This window comes from Balaenoptera ricei, chromosome X (genome assembly GCF_028023285.1).
Source record: "Balaenoptera ricei isolate mBalRic1 chromosome X, mBalRic1.hap2, whole genome shotgun sequence".
Classification (NCBI taxonomy): Eukaryota; Metazoa; Chordata; class Mammalia; order Artiodactyla; family Balaenopteridae; genus Balaenoptera; species Balaenoptera ricei.
Genome location: NC_082660.1, coordinates 66,434,383 through 66,443,198, shown reverse-complemented (window position 1 = coordinate 66,443,198; position 8,816 = coordinate 66,434,383). Strand labels below are relative to the sequence as shown.

The 8,816-nt window shown below is 36.3% G+C and overlaps 1 long non-coding RNA gene across 1 annotated transcript in view; it reads right to left on the bottom strand.

Moving 5' to 3' along the window:
* Positions 1 to 6,938: 6,938 nt before the first annotated feature.
* The window catches only part of LOC132357018 (uncharacterized), a 46,754-nt gene continuing 44,876 nt past the window's right edge, over positions 6,939 to 8,816 (bottom strand). The window contains exon 3 of the long non-coding RNA XR_009500155.1: positions 6,939 to 8,127. This is a non-coding gene — a long non-coding RNA (uncharacterized LOC132357018). The remainder of the gene's footprint in view (positions 8,128 to 8,816) is intronic.

The following is an 8,816-nucleotide window of genomic DNA, read 5'->3' as shown; positions in this document are numbered from 1 at the left end:
CTTGCACTGTTGGTGGGATTGTAAATTGATACAGCCACTATGGAGAACAGTATGGAGATTCCTTAAAAAACTAAAACTAGAATTACCATACGACCCAGCAATCCCACTACTGGGCATATACCCTGAGAAAACCATAATTCAAAAAGAGTCATGTACCACAATGTTCATTGCAGCTCTATTTACAATAGCCAGGACATGGAAGCAACCTTGGTGTCCATCAACAGATGAATGGATAAAGAAGACGTGGCACATATATACAATGGAATATTACTCAGCCATAAAAAGAAACGAAAGTGAGTTATTTGTAGTGAGGTGGATGGACCTACAGTCTGTCATACAGAGTGAAGTAAGTCAGAAAGAGAAAAACAAATACTGTACGCTAACACATATATATGGAATCTAAGGGAAAAAAAAAGGTCATGAAGAAGCTAGGGGTAAGACGGGAATAAAGACACAGACCTACTAGAGAATGGACTTGAGGCTATGGGGAGGGGGAAGGGTAAGCTGTGACAAAGTGAGAGAGTGGCATGGACATATATACACTACCAAACGTAAAATAGATAGCTAGTGGGAAGCAGCCGCATAGCACAGGGAGATCAGCTCGGTGGTTTGTGACCACCCAGAGGGGTGGGATAGCGAGGTTGGGAGGGAGGAAGACGCAAGAGGGAAGAGATATGGGAACATATGTATATGTATAACTGATTCACTTTGTTATAAAGCAGAAACTAGAACACCATTGTAAAGCAATTATACTCCAATAAAGATGTTAAAAAAAAGAAAGAAAGAAAGAAAGAAAGAAAGAAAGAATGGCTGAAAACTTCTTAAATCTGGGGAGAGATATGGCCATCCAGGTCTATGAAACTCAAAGTTCACCAAACAGATTCAACCCAAAGATATCCTCACCCAGAAACATTATAATCAAACTCTCAGAGACAAAGAGAAGATTTTAAAAGCAGCAAAAAAGGGACTTCCCTGGCAGTCCAGTGGTTAAGACTCTGCACTTCCACTGCAGGGGGCACAGGTTCGATCCCTGGTCAGGGAACTAAGATCCCGCTTGCCACACAGCATGGCCAAAATAAAAATAAAAATAAATAACAGCCACAAAAGAAAAATGACTCATCATATACAAGGGAATCCATATAAGGCTATAGGTAGATTTCTCAGCAAAGAACTTGCAGTCCAGTAGAGAGTGGGATGATACATTCAAAGTGCTCAAAGAAAAAATTATCAACCAAGAATACTATACCCAGCAAAGTTGTCTTTCAGAAATGAAGGAAAGGTACTTTCCCAGATAAACAAAAGCTGACAAAATTTATCACCACTAGACCTGACTTATAAGAACTCCTATAGGGAATTCTTCAAGCTAAAACTAAAGGATGCTAATCAGTAACATGAAGATATATGAAAGTATAAATCCACTGGTAAAGGTAAATATAGAGTCAAATTCAAAATACTTTAATACTGGGACTTCCCTGGTGGTGCAGTGGTTAAGAATCCGCCTGCCAATGCAGGGGACACAGGTTCGAGCCCTGGTCTGGAAAGATTCCACATGCCATGGAGCAACTAAGCCCATGCACCACAACTACTGAGCCTGTGCTCTAGAGCCCACGAACCACAACTGCTGAGCCCACATGCCACAACTACTGAAGCCCACATGCCTAGAACCTATGCTCTGCCACAAGAGAAGCCACCACAATGAGAAGCCCATACACCACAACGAAGAGTAGTCCCTACTCACTGCAACTACAGAAAGCTCGCACAGGGCAACCAAGATCCAAAGCAGCCAAAAATAAATAAATTCATTTAAAAAACAAAAACAAAATACTTTAATACTGAAATGGTAGTGTGTAAACCACTTTGAACTCTAGTATACAGGTTAAAAGACAAAATAGGTGTAGCTACAATATTTTGTTAATGAATATACAATATAAAAATATGTAATTGTGACACCAAAAAATGGGGGGGGGCAGTAAATGTATAGAATTTTTTAAGTAATTGAATTTATGTCTACACAAAAAACCAGTAGAGATGTTAATAGCAGCTTTTTTCATGATTGCTAAAACTTAGAAGCAATCAAGATATCCCTCATTAGGTGAATGGTAAATCAACTGTGGTATATCCAGATAATGGAATATTTTTCAGTGCTAAAAACAAATGAACTATCAAGCCATGAAAAGACAGGAAAAACCTTAAATGAATATTACTAAGTGAAAGAAGCCAATCTGAAAATCCTACACTGTATGATTCCAACTACCTGACATTTTGGAAAAGGCAAAACCATGGAGATAATACAAAGACCAGTGGTTGCCATGGGTTGGGGGGGATGGGATGAGTAGGCAGAACACATGATTTTTAGGGCAGTGAAAATACTCTGTATAATATAATACTCATTATATTATAATGATGGATACTTGTCCAAACCCATGGATACATTTGTCCAAACCCATAGAATGTAGAAGACTGAACCCTAATGTAAACTATGGACTTTGGATGATTAGGATTGGCCAATGTAAATTCATCAATTATAACAAATATACCACTGTGATGGTGGATGTTGATCGTCGGGGAGGCTATGCATGTGTGGGGGCAGGGTGTACATGGGAGGTCTATGTACCTTCTTCTCAATTTTGCTGTGAACCTAAAATTGTTCTAAAAATATTTTTTTAAAAAACCAACCTATTGAGGATAGAAAAGGTAAGCCAAAAATTCACCACCAGATTGCACCCATATTACCTAAAAATTTAAGGAAAGTCTTCTCTTCCAGAAGTCCCCAAAATATCTAAAAGTTCCTGGGCCTGCCAGAAAGTGACCTTCCTTATTCACCTGAAAGACTGGAAACTGTAAGCCAGGTTCCAAGGCATTTTCCCCTAGGGCTGTATAAGCCATGCTTCCATTAAGCCAACCTTTATATCCTTTAAAAAGTTTGGTCATATCTGATTAAATGAGCATTGGTTTCAAATATGACATTCCAGAGAAGGCCTTGGTTGCATAACCAATGTTTCCAATTATGTCCTGTTAAAAAGGAGGAAAGAGTCCTTTTTAACCTATGCAAGTAATTATATTGCCATAAAAATAATACCCAAATAAGAGTTTCTGAATTAGGGAAAGGTCAGGCAAGGAGAAAAGATAAATTGTTCATTTCTGTTTACAAAAGCACAATATACATGATTATTATAATTTATAGATAGCTTAAGAAAAAAGAAAAGGTTTCCCTACATCCAGAAAAAAGAACATTAAAACATCAACAGTATTCTAAAAAGTAAAAATAAAAGCCACAACCATTGCTCATCAGTTCATTCCATCGTAGTAATGAATTCTTGTTCTAATCAATCATGGGTTAGTAGTCTCCTGATATCTGCTTCTTGACTAGAGTTCTGAGAATCTTGATGCATTCCACAAGCACAGTTTCAAAGTTTTTTAAATGATGCCATCAGAAGCCTGAGCCCAAATACACAGTCCTTTCCACCGGGATCTGAGACAATCCTTCAACTGAATACAAAACACTCAGGCCTGTAGCTGATTACAAGAGCTTTCAAAGAAGCATCAGAGAAATCAGAAATTATCTGTAGAAACAAAAGTCTTAAAGTGGCTGTGAGTAAATTATTACTAATAATTTTCAAAAGTGAAAATCTAATGAGAGTTCATTAAAAGAATAATGCAAATGAAAAGGAAATTTGGTTGTTGGTGTAGCATGCAAAACAAGATAATAAAGTCAATTTTTAAAGTCTTAGAAAAAAATTTATAAACATAATGATTAGCCAACCCAATTTTCAAAGAAGACAGTGAACATTACATGATTAATAAAATAAACATTATTTTTCAAAGAAAACTTGAGATATAACATATAATCCTGATATATCATGAATATACCAAGTGTACAAATAGCATACACCAAGATTATCAAATAAAGTGCTTCTGTAAGTCTGATGTAGGTTCTAAACATATGCATATTAGTAAAACTCCACAGGTGAGTAACAAGAATCCCTGATGGAAAAACACTGGCCTTGAATATGCTAGATTCAAATTAAAGAAATAAAGTTGTGACCAAGTTAACATTTAAAACAATAACTGAAAGAATGACTATAAAAATAGACTGTAGTTGTATAATATCAGGAAAAGCAGTACCAGGACAGTGACAAATAGAAATATATCACAGTCAGCAAGGGCAATGAAAATTCTCTAGAAATTTTCCATATAGCATAAAGTTTGTGAAATATATGTTAATAATATTTTACCTATACCAATTTAACGTAGGGAATACTAAGTATTTCTGATGATTTAACAATGATTTCCATGCAATTCATCAACTGTAACATAACAAATAAAATTAATTATAACACCTCTCTTTTTTAAAGATGAAAGAACAACACCTTTTGATTTTCCAGGGGCATTCTGAGAAAACTCAGATACTTTTAGGTGTAAAAGATATCATTTAGGATTCAATTCTAATTTGGGGATGGTGTATTAGTTTCTGAGGGCTGCTGTAACAATGTACCATGGACTGGGTGGCTTAAACAACAAAAATTTATTTCTTCATAGTTCTGGAGGCTAGAAGTCCAAGATCAAGGTGTCAGCAGGGTTGGTTTCTTCTGAGGGCCTCTCTCCTTGGCTTGTAAGTGGCCTTCTCCCTGTGTCTTCACGTGGCCTTGCCTCTGTGTGTGTGTTTGTGTTCTAATCTCCTCTTCTTAAAGGACACCAATCATATTGACTTAGGGCCCAATCCATTTAATCTTAATTACCTATTTAAAAATTCTATCTCCAAGTACAGTCACATTCCATGGTACTGGGGGTTAGGACTTCAACATATAAATTTGGGAGAACAAAACTCAGCCCATAAGAGAAGGCAAAATATGAAAAGTTGTCAGAAAAATTGAACACATGATTAAAATAGGATCATGGGTTACTAAGAAACAATACTTGGCTACCTATTTGACCAAAGTGACAATAAAAATATTTTAAAGGAAATATAGGAGGTAACACAATGGAAAAGAAATTTAGCTCTTTCAAATGTGAGAAGACTATGTCACCAAAAATGTCAGTGTAGAGAACTGAAAAACTCCATCCCTTCACTCTAGCAATGATTTAGTTGGAAAAAATTGTCAGAATCAACTTTTTCAGAACTCTGGAATCTAATTTAAAAATTTACAACAACCACTCTAATGCTAAATGAAGAAAGAAGCTACTAAATTTTATAAGAGAGCATTGTGGTATTGTGATGTAACCATGTACCATCTCTCATTCCCAGCTTGGTGATAGTGGCCCACATTCATGGAATTTTTTACTGGTGCCAGAGGGAAAATATGGAACATTTTCTTAAAGAACTATGATTATGTGTTTTGATCTGCCTGGTGGCTCCGTAAAGGATGGTTTCAGGGGCTTTCTTTTGTTTTGCCCACCACAGAACTTTCTCAGGGCTGGAGTGATCACCTAGGAAATGTTGTCAAAAGAATTTAAAGGCAAATATACTATCCACAGACATCTCGGGCAAGTGATACCAAACACGGCAAGCAACAGACAGAAATGCCTGACAGGAAGAGGCTTAGGGAAAGATATACATGGGGGAACAAGGAATGTGAAAAGCTCTCACAAACACTAGAGAATCTAGAAGTTCACAAGGATACCCAGAGTTGGATGTATGCTCAGAAAATACATGAGAAGACCCAAAGTTTAGACCTCTTGATGATATTTAGGCTCTGTACAAGCAGAAAGTGAAGACAAAGCAGAGTTTAAATTGTATGGATAAGCATTGAATGTGTTTGCTAACACAGAGCTGATCTTCAAAATCTAAGACATTTTTGGGGGGCTTTAGGCATTTAAGGAAATATTTGTCAACTCACTAGCTGAGTTTTGGGAATAAACAGTACTGACAGTTGCATAAAACTGAAAAAGTAATCAATGCCACTGAATTGTACACTTAAAAATGGTTAAAATGGCAAAATGTATGTTATATATATATTTACCAAAATAAAAACATTTTTACAGTTGCTTCCTGACCACTAACCTAACATAGTAAATATGTTAGTGATCACATATGACAAAGAGTATGGTCTTTACAAAGGTAGTTTCAAAAAGTCACTTTAAAAGAAACAACCACAACTCACAACAAGCAGCAACAACAAATGCTGGAGAGGGGAGGAAAAGCTGACTTCCAGAGTTGCTGTATTATAATATACAAAATGCTAAGTTTTCAACAAAAATTAGAAGGCATATAAAAAAACAATAAAGTATGGTCCATTCACAAGAAGAAAAAGAAATCAATAAAAACAGCGTAAACCTGGACACTGGACTTGGTAGACAAAAACACTGAATCAACTATCTTAAATATGTTCAAAGACATTTAAAAAAACCCATAGATAAAGGATGAAAGGAAAACAGGAGAACAATGTCTCATCAAACAAAGAATACAAAAAGGAACAAAATAGAAATTTTGGAGGTGAAAGGTAAAATAACTAAAATGAAAAATGTACTAGGTGGTTTTAACAAGATATTTAAGCAGCCAGAAGAAAGAACCAGTAAATATAAACATGGGTCCCTTGAAGTTCTCCAGGTTAAGTAGCAGAAAGGAAAAAAAATGAAGAAAAATAAAGAGAGCCCTAAAGACCTGTGGGAAACTATAAAGGATACCAATATATGGATAATGCGCATCCCAGAATGAGAGAAGAGAAAGGAGCAGAAAGACTGTTCGAAGAAGTAATGGCTAAAATTTTCCCAAATTTGATAAAAGACATGAAACCATATATCCAAGAATCTCAATGAACTATAGGTAGGATAAACCCAAACAGATCCACAGTGAGATACATTCTAATCAATGTGTTGAAAGCCAAAGATAAAAAGAGAATCTGGAATGCAGCAAGAGAAAAGTGATTCATCACTTGGGATCCTCAATAAGATTAATGACTGGGTTCTCATCAGAAAACATAGAATTAAATTGTTAAAAATATGTTCAAAACTATATCATTTATTCTTAAAAATCTTTTCTTTGGGTAGGAGTTTATTAATTAGCATTTCATGTTGTTTTTCTTGAATAAACTACATACAAAGTGCAAATAAAACAACATAGAAGACAGAAGGCAGTGTAATACCATACTGTTGGAAGCCATCCAGACGCTGCAACGCCATGACAAGGTCATGGGGCGCGCCAGTGTGGAACTGCAAGGCGGAACCGCACGTGGAAGGTGGACTACACTCCTCGTAAAAGCAATACTTATAATTTCTATATATGTAAATTTAAGTGTGGCAGGATGTGCCCCAAGGAAAAATCTTAGATTTCCTAGATGAAGAAAAACTACCCTGACTCCCCCTTTGAGTACTGTATGGCAAGGCCCGGTGCCTAAAGAGGGACATTGGGAAACAGTGACTAAATCTGGACATAGGGAAATGTTTCTTTGGAAAACACCATCCTCCCTAGAGATATGGCCATATGAGGGTGTTTATGATGATAATAATAATTTGTGGTTCAATATTAATGGTAGTTTAATGATATTTGATCAATTAACTGGTGAACAGATATGTTCTAGATTAGGGACAAATAGAAATGATTTGGAAAGTTATTCTTTAATAGATTATTGGGATCCTAATATTGTTTGTTGCTATATTAAATTGCCTTTGAGTAGCAATATTCAAAATAGAAATTGTAAAATATATTTTAGATATTTTAATGACATTATAAAAAAGGAATGTCCATGTAGGAAAAGCTACGTGGGGGCTAGGGATATATAGAATATAAGGATATATTTAGACTTAGGTGTTAAGGTTGGTTAACCACCAAGAATAATTCTTAGAACATGTACTGTACGTAATGGTAACCTTGGAATTTATCTTATGAGAAAATCTAGAAACTAAAAGGTATGGTTTACGTAATCTTTTAAGGAAATCTTTGTGGATTCAAAATGATTCATTCTTTCGACTCAAAACAATAGTATTACAATGTATGTTAATGATTTATGTAATTCTACTGTAATCTATATATATGAAATAAAGAAAGGACGAGATGGTGCTATTTTTACTTGGCTGAGTCCACGAGTCTCAGTCTCCTTCCTGTTGTTCATCGCTGATGCTGTCCATCCTTTTGGGGTATCCTGGATCCTGTTGGAGCAGGATTCCGACAAGTGGCGCCCGAACAGGGACCTGAAAGGTAAATGTTAGATATCTTCGGGATAGCTAGGCTTCTCACCTAGGGTGCTGCAGACCCCCTTCCAGAGGATAGCAAGGTAAGTGAAGGGTGAGTAATTATGGGACATTCAATTTCTAAAGAGAGACAAATGTTCTTGGATATTATAAAATGTATGTTGTCTAGTAGGGGTGTAAAAATTTCAAGAAAGCAATTACAGGGATTTTTTGACTTTGTGCAGGAGCAATGCCCTTGGCTCCCCGAGGAAGGGACTATGGATTTAAAAACTTGGGAGAAAATAGGAGAAACTTTAAGAATTCACTATTCTTATCATGGCCCAGAGAAGGTTCCTGTGGATACTTTTGCATTATGGAATTTAATTAGAGATAGTTTAGATCCTACACATGAAAAACATAAAGCCCCAGCAATAACTCCACCTCATTCTATAGAGTCTGATGTTGAGCCTTCTGCACCAAATGTTCCTCCAGCTAAGTCTGTTGAAAATATTTTGGCAGCATCCTTTGAGACAGGTGATATTATAGGGGGAAATGGAGATGATGATGATTTTCTCCCTCCGGCTGATCAGGCTGATTTAGATGAAGCTGCTGCAGCTTATCATAGAGATCCAGATCCACGGGGATTTCCCGTAGTGAAATCGGAAGCAACTCCTCATAATAGATCTCTGTATCCACCTCTGAATGATTTC